Source organism: Rhodnius prolixus, unplaced genomic scaffold (assembly GCF_049639745.1).
Source record: "Rhodnius prolixus isolate KJV_2025 unplaced genomic scaffold, Rpr scaffold_6, whole genome shotgun sequence".
Lineage (NCBI taxonomy): Eukaryota > Metazoa > Arthropoda > Insecta > Hemiptera > Reduviidae > Rhodnius > Rhodnius prolixus.
The window spans coordinates 23,680,343-23,698,520 of record NW_027411634.1 but is presented as its reverse complement, the minus strand read 5'-3'; positions in this window follow the sequence as shown (position 1 = coordinate 23,698,520).

Genomic DNA, 18,178 nt, shown 5'->3' with positions numbered 1-18,178 from the left:
TTAGTGCATCACATAACAGGAAGTGAAACCACTTCACATTGTGTGAATTCGATTGTTATGCGCAAATAAGAGATCGATTATGTTTTCTTAACCTATAATTTGCCGAATTGGAGACTCCTTCTCTCAAATCAAAGTATTCATAATTTTTACTCGCATTAATTGAAAAATCCATCTTGTTTTTCATTCCAACAATTCCTGACTTTTATCGCATCAACTAACGTTGCATTTTTGTTGTTGTTTTGAGCTTTACGATGGTACAACTCATAATTCTAGCTCCAAAGGGGATGCATAGCTACCAGATTGATTTTCTTCCTAGCAACCCCTTGTAGCTCATAGGTTCTGGAATGATTCTGGGCGCTAACATTAACTGTTGAGCCCTTAATTAAAATAGAAAATAATAACAGCAATAGTTTTGGGCTTTCGAATAGAGCTAAAACTGATAAAATTCTTTCATAGCTTTTTTATAATGATTACTGTATTTATACTGTATTGGTTTGAAGGCTATGTAGCAATTTAAGCATCTGCAAATAAGTCCTCTTGCCTTTTAAGGAAACCGCCTATTAGACCCACTAGCTTAATCATCCAAGACATAAAACAAAAAGAACTTCGTCCAACTTAATGATTTACAGAACAAAAACCTATGTCCATTTCGAAAGAGCATTCTTTTTATTTATTTATTTTTTTCTCTGTTAATCCCGTTACGACCGCAGGTGTAAATATATAAAAATAAATAAGGCGGAAGTGCAATAGTTGCCAACCTAACAAGACTAGATGCGTTTCCGGCAGATTGAGGATAAACTGGTGCGTATTATGTTTCCAAAATAAATGGAAAATATATAATTTGTGACGAAAAAATAATTGAATTCATTTTCTTTGAGTTGAATATCTTCATTAATTGTTGAATAATTTTGTCCGATGGAAGACAATTCTCAGCTTCCTGAATATTTTATTATTATTATTTATTTTGTAATTTACAATCTGTATCAATATATACAATAAGATGAACTAGAGCGCGAAGCGCAGGACCCAGTGGTACCCAGTGTTAGCACTCTATATAAGATAGTGGAATATAAAGAGGAGAATATGAGTAATAGAGAGGAGAATAATGACGTTTAGTTCTTCAGACTGTAAGAAAGTAGCGGGGCCACTGGCGATTCAGTCGGCGAGGAGTATTAGGGATGTCAGAGGAAGCGAGAGACAGTACAAGAGGATTAGATCTAGTCGAGAGAGCAGTATGGAATATTTGATATGTAGTCTTGGCGAGTTGGTCTATGAAGGGAATGTTGAGGTCGTTGTGAAGAGTGAGGTTAGTCACCGTAGAAAGGGGCATCAACTATCTGTCGGCAATAGTTTTGATTGAAATGTCTGTACAGTCCTATGTTTGTAGGTTTGGCTGAATCCCACAGCTCTAATCCGTAAGTCCACATAGGTTTGAGGATAGTGCAGTATATTAAGCGTTTGAGTTCAATGGGTAATTTGGAGCGACGTCCAAAAAGTCTGTAGAGCAGTTTCGCACGTTTCGTCATTGCTCGTCCTTTTAAGTCTAGTATGTGGGTTCCACGTGAGTCGTTTGTCTATGTAGAGCCCAAGGTAGCGCACCAGATCTGTACGAGGAAGAGGATTGCTATTGAAAAGGACAGGAGCCCTGTCGGAGAGTAAACGTGTCATGCTGGCATTTCTGTGGGTTCACTTGAATATTTGTTTGTTTGGTTTTTTTTGCGATATCAATCTGAGAAATTCAAGAAACTTGATGATTTGGCTACTTCTGGATATAAAAAATATCCTGCTCAGCAATATCGGAGCTAACCCAGAACATCGGTCGAGACGGCCTTACTCAGTTTTGGTAACTATTTAACCAATGTTTTAACTAAATTATTTCGGGGTGTTTTGAAAATTTTTCAGTATCCTATTAAATCTTTCTTGTAATTATAACCTTTAATATCAAGTTAGCAGTGTTAGCAATGAGCAGTAACGCTGAAAGTGTGTAAAATACGTGGCAAGCTCTCCATTTCGTACCCATCCATTCGAACTTGGACTGAAGTTTTAAATTGTACAGAAATTAAATATTTTTCACAGCTAACCGTATATGAAAAAAAAGATACGACATTTTTGATAAATAATTTACCTTGAAAGTTTCACTCAGTTTATGTTTGACTATTTTCATATAATATTTATTAAATAAAGTTCGGTTCACACCTCAAATAACTTTTAAATATGGACAATATTGAGTACATTTTATGTATTATTTCAAAATAGATGTGTTGAGTGACATCTATCGCCCATCTTTTATTAATCACTAAGTAACGATCAAATTTTACTATGTGTTTAAGTTTAATTCAAGCAAATGTCGCTACGATATCGTTGTAGCACTTTTTTATTATTCACACTCATTGATTTATTGTTCCCTCCCCGTTGTTGCATGTATTCTAGTTTTCAAATAAAGTTGTTTACTTTTAATTTTGATTTCTCCAAACAGATTCTGAATGTTTTATTTGTATTTCTGAAATGAGAAATTGCTTGATACAGTTCTTCACTTCATAAAAATACTAAACAATAACAATAGTTTTTTTACTTTTTGTTTTCCTAAAAGTTTAACTTTATCACAAAACTGGATATTTAAATAATTGACCAAAACAATACGTTAAATACGTAATAGTATTTAGTGCAATCAACTGTAACGACAAAGTAATAAAAGCGAATGAATGAATTATATCCGACATCAAACATTATATCGTACGTAATATCGCTGTTTTAAATCTCTTTTTGTTTTATAAGTTTTCATCCCTGAAATAGATATTTTTTTTTATTGATTTTTAATTTATACAATAAATTGCGTTAAGTGCCATATGAAATCCTGACCCTGTCGATAATTAAGAGGAATACAAAATCCATTGATGGTTTAGTAAAAATTTGAATTTGATGAATATTTGATATCAGGAAGTTACAGTTTTTGTAAGAGGAAGTCAAGTCAGAACGGAAGCACAAATTTTAGTAATAACATTTTTAAAATTTCATAAAAGCCTTATTCTTGGCAAATAATGACTTCTTAGGCGTCTTCTGAAAATTCAAAATTCTGCCTCAACTTCAAAAAGCACACGAGGGTCGTTTGAAAAGTCCGTGCAAAGTCAGAGAGATAGCACCACTGGCGCGTATCGAGGTTATGTTTAGTTAGTAGCATCACTTGGAAGAACACACACCAAGTTTCAGCCAGATCGGTCTATTTCTTTGTGTTTGGCATTCGTTTAAATCGAGGAAGTCGAGTGATTTTCGAAAAATGGACGAAAAAGAATTTCGTGTGTTGATTAAACACTACTTTATGAAAGGCAAAACGCCTCAGGAGACTAAAGAGAAGCTTGATAAACATTATGGTGACTCTGCACCTTCGATTAGAACAGTTTATAAGTGGTTTCAAAATTTTCGGAGTGGCCATATGGGCACAAGTGACGCTAAACGTTCTGGACGCCCTGTTGAGGTTACTACTCCAGAAATCATTGATAAAATCCATGATATGGTGATGGATGACAGAAGAGTGAAGGTGCGTGAGATTGCTAGTGCTGTGGGCATCTCGAATGAACGGGTACATAATATTTTGCATCAACATTTGGACATGACAAAGCTATCCGCAAGATGGGTGCCGCGATTGCTCACGCTTGACCAAAAACGAAATCGTGTGAAGTGTTGCAAGGACGGTTTGCAGCTGTTCCAGAAGAATCCGCAGGACTTTAAGCGTCGTTTTGTCACTGTGGATGAAACATGGATACATCACTACACTCCTGAGACCAAAGAACAATCTAAACAATGGGTTACCAAGGGGGAATCTGCGCCAAAAAAAAGCGAAGACCGTTCCTTCGGCCGGAAAGATTATGGCGACTGTCTTTTGGGATTCGCAAGGAATAATCCTCATCGACTATCTGGAAAAGGGTAAAACTATTACAGGTGCATATTATTCATCGTTATTGGACCGTTTGAAAACCGGGCTGCGAGAAAAACGCCCACGATTGGCCCACAAAAAAGTCCTTTTCCATCACGACAACGCACCAGCTCACACCTCAGCAGTTGTGGTCGCAAAATTAATGGAAATAGGGTTCCAACTCGTTTCACATCCCCCCTATTCTCCAGACTTGGCTCCCTCGGACTACTATTTGATCCCCAATATGAAGAAATGGCTGGCGGGAAAAAGATTTTATTCAAACGAGGAGGTGATTGCAGAAACGAATGGCTATTTTTCAGACTTGGACAAATCCTATTATTCGAAAGGGATCAACAAACTGGAGCAGCGATGTTGAAAAATAAAAAAGGTTTACCCCAAAAAATTAAGTAGTTTTTATTATTGCACGGACTTTTCAAACGACCCTCGTATTTCTGAACTGTATGTTCGAAAGGCGAACAAAAAGAGTATTTACATAAAATAACTTTTATAAATTTCAAATTAAAGATAACATTCACTGCCGCCAACTGTGAAAATTTCTTGAACAATTGAAATATTATTTGTGGAGGTTAGAAATCTTAGGAGGTTAAGTTTTAACCCTTTCAAAACTGTAACTTCTAGTCTGGGGCTACAGTACGTCCGGAGTAGCACAAACGATCAAAATGATTTATTCTTCATTTATTTACACGCTATGTTCTTCACATTGGACTTGATGGTATGTGTTCATTTGATAAGAGTGAATTCCTGGATGAAACTCAGTAAAGGAGAAATGACCAAGGATACTCAGGATACCTTCAAGATCTGAAGAGACCATAACAGGAACATTAGTATCAGAGCCACGTTAAAATGTTAATTAAATAAATTGAAAAGTTACAGTAGAGGTGGTTCCGCTGTGAATGAAGGAACTTCAACGCAATAGAAGTAGGCAATATGGGTGTCTTGCATCCCAGAGAAAGAACAAACATAAATTGGTTAGATAATAAAAAGGAACCCATAGACCTGGCCAGAATTGGATGGCCAGATTCCTAAACATTGGCGCTTCATAGAGACAGATGGCGAAAGTTTCGTCAATCTTCCAAACTTTAAGGTTTTGGTGAAATCGAGGGCCAAAAAAAGAAGTAAAGTGTTGTACGAGGTGTGGCTATTAAATAACGAGACTAATAATAATAATAATAATAATGCAAGACGCGTGCAGCTTTTTCTTTCACAGCTTCAACGGACTGAAAGCGTGTTCCTTTTAATGCAGATTTGACTTTGGGGAACAGATAAAAGTCAAATGGGGCCAGGTTAGGCGAATAAGGCGGATGGCCTAAAACTGGGATGTTGAACTTGGCTAGAAACGGTCTTGACAGACAATGCAGTGTGAGCCGGCGCGTTGTCTTGGTGGAGAACCCATGACTTGTTCTTCCACAAATCGGGTCCGTTTTTTCCTTGCTCTTTCACGGAGTTGAGCAAGCACCTCACGGTAGTAATGTTGTTTAATTATAATCGATATTTTCATCTGTTTTGGACGTGGAAGGGCGACCCGGGCGGTCATCATCTCCGACGTCTTCTCGGCCATCTTGGAAACGTTTGAACCACTCAAAAACCTGCGCACCTGATAAACATTCATCGCCATAAACTTCCTTCAATAAAAGATAAGTTTCAGAAGCGGTTTTATCCAGTTTTGATGTGAAATTTCACGACAATCTGTTGCTCTACTACATGTGTAGTATCAAATTTTCGGCAAAACGAAACTAACACCTCCTACACAAACGACGGTTCCGGTCAGACAGATTTCTCTACAAACACGTGATACGCTGAAATCGAAAGCGAAGGCTTTACGCTGCACAGCTGTCGGTCGTTAAGATTTGGCGCATGCATAGTTCTTCTGTAGAAGCATCAATCTCGTTATTTAATAGCCACACCTCTTATATTCAATTTAAACAAAATAACTGCATGTTTTTGAACTAAATACCACAAAATAATAGTTGCAAGGAATACTGCAGAATTATTTGGACTATTGTGAATGCAACTTTTAAGAGAGATTCAGATTGGCTCCTAATGGTTAATATTATTATTTTTTTATTGACTTCATTGGTTATTAGTGCTGCCAATTTAGTCTTCCTTCTTGAGATGGGGCCAATCTTGCTGATTCCATTTAACATCGAATCACAATACTGATTGGCCATCAACCACGGGACATACTTCGAAAATCTGCTCTCTTATTCTACCGCTCCCTGAGTGGACTGCATAACCTTAACAAAAACTTACAGTTTAAAATGTTAAGTATAAGGGTTGATTAAACGCCAAAAGGTACACAAATCAGCGAGTACCCAACATTTCATTAATACTTCATTAATAGTCAAGTAATTCTACTGCATTAATTTTCATTAATAAGTTATTTTTTAGAATTTATTAGATGTCACAGACCTTATGCTGGCCATTTTCATCTACAAAATATATGTTCAAGTAGCACTGTAGATTGACTGTAATATCTATTTATCTATAATAATCAAACTATTAATCACAGGTTAAAAAGAAAAACCTTATAAAAAATAAAAAAAAATTATGAGGCTAAAAAATTCAAAACCTTGTTTAAAAAAATGCTTACACCAACATACATCAATGATTTTGTTTATTTTATTTATTTATTTTTATTTTTAAATAAAAATCGTCGGTTTAAGTTCATTCTTCGATTAAAGTAATTGTTATTTTATGTAGTAGTCCAAACGTTTATAATAATAGGTAATAATTATCTGGCTTTATCGCAAATAATATAGTTTTCTTCAATTACATTCTCCATCTAGGTATTCATTCCACAATGTTGTATATATGTAATATAAAGTAAATAAGATATGCATATTTTTAGGACATCTAATTATTCCTGTATTTTTTACTATATCGTAAGTAAAATAAGGGGGTCTAAATTAAATTACAATTGAGAAATGAATAATTATTGTTGAATAATCTACTTGTTACTAACTGTGTGTTATTTGTGCTCACGAATATTTCGGTAAGACGAATTCAAGACAGTAGCCGACTCTAACTTTGTCTTTTTCTACTTTAACATGCATGTACATATATGTGATTTATCATAAATATAACAAAAAATATTATAAATGAAGTGGCCAGCATAAGGGTCTGTGACATCTAATAAATTCTAAAAAATAACTTATTAATGAAAATTAATGCAGTAGAATTACTTGACTATTAATGAAGTATTAATGAAATGTTGGGTACTCGCTGATTTGTGTACCTTTTGGCGTTTAATCAACCCTTATACTTAACATTTTAAACTGTAAGTTTTTGTTAAGGAGATTTTTGTACCTTTTGGATAGATTTTCCTTTTTGTCTATTTTAGAAAGTTACATATCTTCTTTACAGATTTTTTTAAAATTTGGAATAAGCAATGCTATCATTATAATCTGATAAGGTGTTAAGTCGGAACCGTAACTACCACTGGAGAGATCTTTTTATAGAAAGATTATAGTTGCGTTCCCCCAAACCATCCTCAATAACAATTTTTTTGAAAAAGCGTTTTGAATAACATAGGAAGGTATTTGTGCGTAAATAGCAAAATTAAACTGCGATTTCAGTACTTCCTTTTAAGAGGAGTAAGAAAAATAAACTACGATTGCATTACTTCTCCCTAAAAGGCAAAGAGGAAAGATTTTTTAATCGAACGACAATTCATTGATTTAAATCGGTTCACTCATTGATAATTTAAACGATTGCAGTACTTCCTCTTAGTAGGTGTAAGAGCAAGATGGCACTACACAGCCACGTAGAGGAGCTTTAACCACTTATTCGGGCTGAATTTTATCAAAATCGGACTAAGCGTTATAGAAATATTGGTAATAATAGTTTTAGAAAGGGTCTTATTTGGGTGGGGCGAACTCCCCTCCTTATGAGGCTCGGCGTCGAGACTTTTAAAGTGCAAATCTGTACAAAATTTCGATTCGAATGACACTTCATTCATGAAAATCGGATCACGTGTCGATAATTTGCAACGATTGCTATACTTCCCCTTAAAAAGTGTAAGAGCTGATCGTCGCTTTAATGTTACGTAGGGGAGCCCTTACCCTATCACCCTACCAAATTTTATCAAAATCGGGCCAAGATTTACAGAGTAATTAGTAATAATAATTTTGGAGGGGGCCTTACATAAAGGGAGCTAACTCCTCTCCCATTCGATGTACAGCATCGAGACCCCCAAAAGGCACATCTACATAAAATTCCGAATCGAATGACACCTCATTCATGAAAATCGGTTCTCGCGTTTAGGCGCTACGTTGTTTACAAAAAAGGTAACAACAACAACAACAAGAACAACAACAAGAACAAGAACATTTTTTGAAAAAGCCGTTTTCGCTCATTTTCGGCAACTTTTTTCTCGAAACCTATTAGATCTGGGTGGTTGCAAAAAAATTACAGTTATAAAGGAGGGTTTGGAGTAAGATTTAAAGAAAATTTGGGAATTTTATCTTTTATAGAAAAAGAGAAAAAAATTGTCAAAGTTGGGTGTTTTTCAACGTTACGCTTTTTCGTGCAGTTTTTGATGGTCAACCCTTATACAACTGTCCTACCGGACAGTTTTAATATTGTTTGTGCTATTACTTAATTTTCATCAACTTGCTCTATTATACAGGCAATACTGGACAATTCAGCTAGCATACGAGATGTGGCTATTAAATAACGAGACTGATGCTGCTACAGAAGAACTATGCATGCGACAAATCCTAACGACCGACCGCTGTGCAGCGTAAAGACTTCGCTTTCGATTTCAGCGTCTCACGTGACTTTTATCTGTTCCCCAAAGTCAAATCTGCTTTAAAAGGAACATGATTTCAGTCCGTTGAAGCTGTGAAAGAAAAAGCGGCACGCGTCATGCAGGAGCTCACAGAGAAAGACTTCCAGCAGTGATTCGAACAATGGTAAATTCGCATGGAGCGTTGTAGGGATAGGGGAGGGGTGTATATTGAAGGTGATAATAACTAAATATGTATAAATTTAAAATAAAATGTTTTACAGCAATAGTCTCGTTATTTAATAGCCACACCTCGTATGTAGGTACTTATGTGCATATTAAAAAGTATCTAATTATTTCATTAACTTTTTTTTGTAATATTAATTAAAATTTAATGTAATCTTAATGATCATTTTATTGCTAAAAAAGAGTACGCGTGTCCAGTGCGGTCTACAAAAGGATCATCTGTGCTAAACAATTTGCTGCAGAAAGGCCGGGTGTTCTATATCGGCAGCCACTTAGGTTGATGCCTGGGTGTCGTTGCCACTTCACACCCTACCTCATTATCTCAGCATCTTACTCACACCAACACATCGTTAATTGTATAAAAATTGTTCCGAGAATTAAAAAAGAAAAAGTAAAAAAAGAACACTGTCTTTCCAAATAATATCTTTCCAAGCATCTTCTGTACGAAACCTACACAAACTGTAATTACCAGGTGTAAAAGTAATTAAGCATAATTTTCATTAAAATCAATTTATTACAATAAAAAAGAAAAGAAAAAAGATTTCAAAATGTGCCACAACACGTTCTTACTTCCTGCGACGTGTCCCGCTCGTTAGAGTTCAGGAATCACGTAGATTTTCTGTGGTTAGTTTGGGCCGGGAAAACATTTTTTTGGGTTGCCCTGGGTAAAAGGAAGTTTATTTTATTGTTTTAATCAAAATTAGTCTGTGTAATTGTTCCTGTCAAAGTGGTTGGTTAACATACAGTAAAAATGCAAAAGATATTAAAGAGTTCAGGTTTGATATTTGATTTAGTTACCATCGTAGGATCCGATAGACAAATAGTTCTATTAAGCCTTACACTACTGAGACCTTATAGCAGGAATGTCAAACTCATTTTAAACACGGGCCGATTGGTGCTACAGGCAAGATTCACGTGGGCCACATCACATTTACAAATCCCTGTTAAATTCAAATAAAAAGTGGAGGATTTAAGAATATGTATAGTATAAATTAAAACACCATATAATTGTATTTATAAGGCGGCATGGTAGCCGAGCAGTTAACAGGCGAGACCTGCAAAGCTAATATGTATTTGTGGTACTGGGTCCGATTCCAGGTCTTAGGCCTTGGATTTTATTCAATGGTTAAAATGAGAAATTTACAGTAAAGTATGTTTGCTAATCGCCTCCGTCGACGACACCTAATCGGTAGTTGGACGTAAAGCCCCGCCTGAAAAAAATAGGCAATTACTTTACTTTACTTTGTATTTATAAAACGAAAATTATTCTTTTTAGCCCGAAACTTGGCCAGCGATTTCCTCGCACAAGTTTTGCTATATCCGGATTCAAAGACTGAGAACTTAAGAATATATTTTGGGAATTCCTACTTCCTTTTGTCTTTTAAAAAATCGAATCATTCTGGAATTCCATTTAGAGTGGCAGAAATATCGCTTCCAAACGTCTCTGGAACTGAGTCAGCGCGTTTATACAAGACCGCAGGCCTCCAGGTAAGGCACTGGGGCTACGTGTATACTTGGTCTTCAGTAGCTAAAGGGCTATCCAGGGAGGGCATTGTGTCTTCGATAGTGCCCCGATTCCCCAAAGCGCTATTTTCTTCATAACCATTTTTGTTTGTATTTTCATTTTATTTCAGAACAAAGTGGGTCAGAAAAAATTACCTCGGGGGACGCCAATTTGACATCCCTGCCATATAGCACCTCCAGAATCATCTAGGTTCTCCAATGAAGTACTAGAAAAAGCGGCTGGAGGAAGAGATCATCTTACCTTTCACGACTTCTCCTTTTACGCTAACCCTTCAACATATTCTTAAGAAAAGTCTTCAAAGTTCAAAGAAACTAACAAGGCGCTAAATAAGGATATACCTCTTTAGCATCTGATAATTACTCGGGGGCTCTCAAGCCTGGGAATCCATTCCCTAAAGCCAGCCCATCTCTTCCATATTATTATCTCCTTAACAAAAACTTACAGTTTTAAAAGTTAAGTATAAGGGTTGATTAAACGCCAAAAGGTACACAAATCAGCAGTTCCCAACATTTCATTAATACTTCATTGATATAATTTAAGTAATTTTACTGCATTAACTTTTCCTTCACATTTTTTAGAATTTATTAGATGTCACAGACCCTTATGCTGGCCATTTTCGTCTACAAAATATTTACTCAAGTAGCACACCATTTAACTTAGATTGACTGTAATATCTATTTATCTATAATAATCAAACTATTAATCACAGGTGAAAAAGAAAACGTTATAAAAAATATAAAAAAAATAAGAGGCTAAAAAATTCATAAACTTTTTTTACATCAATGATTTTATGCATTTATTTTTATTTTTAAATAAAAATCATTGGTTTAAGTTCATTCTTCGATTAAAGTAATTGTTATTTTATGTTGTAGTCAAACGTTTGTAATAATAAGTAATAAATAATCTGGCTTTATCGCAAATAATATAGTTTTCTTCAATTACATTCTCAATCTAGGTGTTCTTCCCACAATGTTATATATATGTAATATAAAATAAAGAAAATAAAGATATGCATATTTTTAGGACAGCTAATTATTCCAGTATTTTACCATAAGTAAAATTAGGGGGACTAAATTAAATTACAATTGAGAAATGAGTAAATATTGTTGAATAATCTACTTGTTATTAAATGTATGTTATTTGTGCTCACGAATATTTCGGTAAGACGAATTTAAGACTGAAATATTGTTTTGAATCCTCCGTGATTGAAATTTAAAAAGTGGCCGACTCTAACTTTGTTTTTTTCTACTTTAACATGCATGTATATGTGACTACTCAGAATAATTCATCACTCATTTTATCATAATTATAATAAAAAAATATTATGAATGAACTGGCCAGCATAAGGGTCTGTGACATCTAATAAATTCTAAAAAATGTGAAGGAAAAGTTAATGCAGTAAAATTACTTAAATTATATCAATGAAGTATTAATGAAATGTTGGGAACTGCTGATTTGTGTACCTTTTGGCGTTTAATCAACCCTTATACTTAACTTTTAAAACTGTAAGTTTTTGTTAAGGAGATTTTTGTACCTTTTGGATAGATTTTCCTTTTTGTCTATTTGCAAAGTTACGTCTGCTTTACAGATTTTTTAAAATTTGGAATAAGCTATTCTATCATTATAACCTGATAAGGTGTTAAATCGGAACCGTAACTACCACTGGAGAGATCTTTTTAAAGAATGATTATAGTTGCGGTCCCCAAACCATCCTCAATAACCATTTTTTTGAGAAAGCGTTTTGAATAAAATAGGAAGGTATTTGTACGTAAATAGCAAAATTAAACTGCGATTTCAGTACTTCCTTTTAAGAGGAGCAAGAAAAATAAACTGCGATTACAGTACTTCTCCCTAAAAGGCAAAGATTTTGAATCGAACGACAATTCATTCATAATGTAAATAGGTTCACCCATTGATAATTTTAACGATTGCAGTACTTCCTCTTAGTAGGTGTAAGAGCATGATGGCACATCACAGCCACGTAGAGGAGCTTTAATTACTGCTTCGTGCTAAATTTTATCAAAATCGGACTAAGCGTTATAGAAATATTGGTAATAATAGATTTAGGAAGGGCTTTACTTGGGTGGGGCAAACTCCCCTCCTTATAAGGCACAGCGTCGAGACTTTTAAAGTATAAATCTGTACAAAATTTCGATTCGAATGACACTTCATTCATGAAAATCGGTTCACGCCTCGATAATTTGAAATGATTGCTATACTTCCTCTTAACAAGTGTAAGAGCAGATCGTCGCTTTAATGTTAGGTAGGGGAGCCCTAACCCTATCATCCTACCAAATTTTATCAAAATCGGGCCAAGATTTACAGAGTAATTAGTAATAATAATTTTGGAGGGGGCCTTACATAAAGGGGCTAACTCCTCTCCCATTCGATGTACAGGGCCGAGACCCCCAAAAGGCACATCTACATAAAATTCCGAATCGAATGACACCTCATTCATGAAAATCGGTTCACGCGTTTAGGCGCTACGTTGTTTACAAAAAAGGTAACAAGAACAACAACAACAACAACAAGAAGAAGAAGAAGAAGAACAAGAACAAGAACATTTTTTGAAAAAGCCGTTTTTGCTCATTTTCGGCAACTTTTTTCTCGAAACCTATTAGATCTGGGTGGTTGCAAAAAAATTACAGTTATAAAGGAGGATTTGCCCTATATTATAAAGAAAATTTGGGAATTTTATCTTTTATAGAAAAATAGAAAAAAATTGTCAAAGTTGGGTGTTTTTCAACGTTACACTTTTTCGTGCAGTTTTTGATGGTCAACCCTTATACAACTGTCCTACCGGACAGTTTTAATTATGAAAATTACAAGCAAGATTTCGATCCTGTTCACCCAAAGAGGTTCTTTGTACCTAGCCCTAAATAGTGTAATAGGAAAATCCTAGCCTCCTTGCAGTTTCCAAGATGCTACTAAATAGTTTATTGTTGTGATTTCTTCTAGCCAAATATTTCAAATCGCACTCTCGAAATATACTCATAATGCCTCCAGATGTTCTCCTCGCCAGATGTAAAGAAACTAGCTGGCAGTCGGGGATCACCTCTCACCAACAAACCCTTTTATTAATTAATTCATGAACTTTAGCACATTAAAAGAAATTCTGCCTTTGAATACTGTACCACTCACGATGACGGAAATTTTGTAGCTAGCCGGCTTTACCCAGGGCAAATTAACAATTAATATGTAGGTATATTAATAGAATACGTTCCAGGAAACGAAAACTGAAAACTTACCATTGTTCGAAAAGACTCCCATTTTTCTGTGAGCTCCTGCATGAAGCATGCCGCTTTTTCTTTCACTCCTTCAACGGACTGAAATCGTGTTCCTTTTAATGCAGATTTGACTTTGGGGAACAGATAAGTCACAGTAGTATCATGTTTTCGGCAAAACTAAACTAACACCTCTTACACAAACGACGGTTCAGGTCAGACAGATTTCTCTACAAACACGTTGATATGCTGCAATCGAAAGAGAAGGCTTTACGCTGCACAGCTGTTGGTCGTTAGGATTTGGCTCATGCATAGTTCTTCTGTAGCAGCATCAGTCTCGTTATTTAATAGTCACACCTCGTACACGTGGCCCAGTGCCTTACCTGGAGGCCTGCGGGCGTCTATAAACAGGCCGACTCAGTTCCGGCGACGTTTCAGAGAATGGATGGGGACTTCGAATGTCGAACTTTAAGAAGAGCAAATCGTTGAACTTCAGACAAATTTATTGCAAGTTTGTAAGTAACGATTAGTATGCGTGTATGAAGTAGAACTTAAGAGTATGAGAATCTAGGGCGTAAGAGAGTTTATTGGGAAGCAAATAACAGCTAATGATAATTCTCTCCCCATTAAGGTTATATTATATGGTTATCTAAGTTCCCTTTTGCAAGTAACTGCAGTTTGTAGCATGCATCCTTATTGTAGTGTAGTAGAATGCATTTGCACGCAACTTGCATTTTAATTACAATTGGTATTAAAGTTAATGCAACTTATAGTGATGATGTATACACAAACGTTAAGTTTCACAACTTCCTTCCTTGATGCACCAATAAAATTAACTTTATCCACATGAATACGATCAAACCATATTATTATTGCAAGACGTGCTAACTATATATCTTCGCCGGTGTGTAACTATAAGCAGATATTTGCATACAATTATCTATTTGCATGCAATTAAATTTGCAATATTTATTAGTAAGCCTATTAATTTCAACCTAAAATTAAACCAGGTGTGAAAGTCTCACACATTATTTGCAACCAATGTTTATTGATAATAAATCTAGAAGTAATCTACCTAATAAATCAGAATTTAATTGTAATTAACAAAATGAAACTTAATTATTAACAAACTCTTGGTTTACAGAAGCATGCAAATTCTGTTATTAGTGAATGATACATGGTCCCTTTTAGGATGAGCAGTTGCGGTTTTATAGTTTCTTGGATGAAAAAACTAGAACAGCCATTTTTATCAGCTTTTTTTTATACCTACTGGAAATAATGTCTACTTGAAGAGTTCATGATTCAAATTTGCTACTCAATAGTTCGGTTTAGATTTCAAGTGGTTCTTCGATTTGGAAAATTGGCTATCGTTTTCCTTCTGCTGCTTCATTTTATCTTATTTTGTTTCTTCGCAGATCTATCTTTTATGAAGTATTCGTCCTTTTATTAGCAAAGAAGAGAGATATGAAATATATTGTAGTTCATGAACAGACAAGACAGAAGACACACCAATTCTGTAATGTAAAAATATTACTTTCTAAACTAGCCCTGAAGATGACCTAGTCCCTAGGTCGAAAGCTCGGCAGAATAAATGTATCACGACTGAAATGGCAATTATTTTTTCATCTTCTTTTAGTTTACAGATCATCCACTTTCGAACTTATATTTATAAACTTAAATAGAACTACTCGACAGACGGCCTACAAGCCATTGTCTAAGATGCGAAATTTATTTGATTTGAAAAGTTATTTTTGAATAGTGTACTATTATTAATTTTTACATTGTTTATAATTTAATTTATGTTCAGTTGGATATCATTTTGTGATAAGTATTACTTTTCTGCTTATGTATTTTCATATATTTCGTAAATATACGTCATTCATTCATACTTTAAATGGCCCGACTTCTGTAATCAAACAGTTCATGAAAAAAGGTTCTAAATAGCACTTTAACTGCCTTTTGGTGCGCTTTGTGGGTTCCAGTAAGTATTATGTGTTCTTCAAAGTCTTCCTCGCAAACGAACAGAAACAAACTTTCTGTAGAAATAACATGCACGAAATACCAATTTGATTTATACTTCCTAAAATACTATATAAATGTAAATAGTTGGAAAAAAATGATGTTGATGTTGCTTGATTGATAATGAAGTAAACAAAAGGAATATTGAATAGATCATAAAAACAAGAAGAGTGCGGCTGATCAAACTGGAACTGCGTTCTGGTAGCCTGCAGCAACAAGAGAGTTCGGCAGGTGTGTAGAACGGACTTTGGTTCTTATGTTTGGAACTGTCCACTGTGTGTAGAAGTTCTAGCTTATTAGCAAATTGATACAATCCACAAGATAAGGATGGACCAATATTCTAATTGATGCTGTGAGGCTTCTATCTACAGAACACATGCGCTACCAAATAAGGGTGACACTGACACATCATTAATGGCCCCCTCCTCACCGCTAACTTAATATGATTAACTATTCATAATTCATTTTCACTAAGTATATAATCACGTTTAGTTCGTTGTCACTGCCAAAACCGGATGAGACCAGAAATAGCAGTTCAAGCTAAGGTGTTAATTATTATGCTAGCAATTGCCTACTTAATCATGCTATCTCCTTAACGGGTGCTTTCCTGCAGTTAGCTACAGTTGGTAGCTGCCTATTAGGTTCCAAGACTGGGGTCCACCCAAAATTAGTGCTTTAGAGCTACCTACTAATATTTCAACATAACAAATTGCGTTCAAAAATTGTACCAAATAATGTCCCTTTTCGCATCCTTCTTCAATAGCGCAGCGTTCCAATTCAGTTGTTTTACAGTCTTAGGAGTGTGAAGGCTAACATTTCGGATAACTAATGGAATTGTCGTAGAGATGGGACGCGCAAAGACCCATTTTGAACTATATTATAATAAGTAAGTAAAGTAATCGCCTATTTTATCAGGCGTGGCTTAATGTCCAACTACCAATTAGGTGTCGTGAAGGGAGACGACTAGCAAACATACTTGCATTTATTAACCTTTAAATAAAATCCAAGGCCTAAGACCGGGAATCGAACCCAGTACCACAGTACATATTAGCTTCGCAGGTCTCGCCTACCGTGGCTTGATTGCTTGATTTGGAATTATAAAAGGGTCACAAACGATTGGATTTTTTTGACAGGACTGTCTCAGAGCGTTTCTGCTTATTTTTTTTTTTTTTGGCGCATCAACAGCTGAGGTCATTAGCGCCCGTAGCTTTTTCCAGTGCACTGCCGGCCTCCGGACAGTGTTCTCTCGTTACAGACAACACTGTCCATCACCGGACAGTGAGCTGTAAGAAGCTCCTAGGAAGAGAAAATCTAAGGGTCAGCTGCTGGATTCGAACCCGGGACCTCCGCGTGGGAGTCCAGTATGCTAACCTCATAGCTAATCCCTTCCCTGTTTCTGCTTATTAAAGTTCAAAATAAAGTATGATTTAACCGCCCCTTATCTTTCCCAATTACTCTCGCGGGCAGCAAAAGGATGTTTTTTTTAGTCTTCCGATTCTAATCAATCAGTAATCAAATCTGAAATGAACAACTGCACATTAGCAAGATGCAGCCAAAAGTGCCCCAGCCTTTGGTTGAACGTTCAAGCTTTGTTTATTCGTAGTGCACATAATTCGGAATGCTTTTTCTTTTCTTTTGTTAAAGGCAATCAGAACTCGATATCGACCAAAATATAGGCAAATTATTGTGAGAATAATTATCAACAAAATGTCGAGGCAAACATGGAAAAACAATTAGGCTAAATTGTGCGCTTGTTGCTGAGTATCAGATGTAACTTGATGACAACGTTTGAAACATGATGTGAAATTATTTTTTGTTAAAAAAAGCTGCGAATTAAATAGAGACAGAGGCAAAAGAAATGCCATCCTTAAAGGGTTTTGTAAGTAGTTGAAGACGGGACATCAAAATTAGAAGTAAGAAGACCAAAATATTAAAAAAAAAATTAACATCACAATATTATCTACCGTTAAGATCTGATCAATCGACCAGAGGAGATGGTAGCTTCAAAGAAAACAGTTGGACAAGAGGACACCTGGTCTTGGCTAAATATCAGTTATGTCCACCGCCGGCAGCGCCTCTTCTTATCGCGGAAGGTTTTTTTTACATTTTATCTTTTTTATTCCTGAAGTACTCAATTTACCATCAACCTGTCACCTATTTACAATCATTTAATATTGATGTCTCTTCCGTTATCAATAAATTCTCTTCCAAGCACTAAAAAGAGGCAATTAATTTAGGCCTCACATTGGATAATTTGACCAATTTTAACTCTTCTTTTTATTATATATCATCTTCTTCATCTTCAAAGAGGAATTCCGTAAAGCGGATCGTCTGCCATTAAATATTTAAAAGACGAAAGATGTTTAATGTTCTCTTAATGGGGAACCTGTTTCTCTTAGTTGTTGATTAGATTTATCCATAGTTTGAGTCATTTTTGTTAATTTCTGCAATTATTATTTTCACTTATTAGGCGATGAATGTGTTGCGATCATTTCAGGTTTTCGATT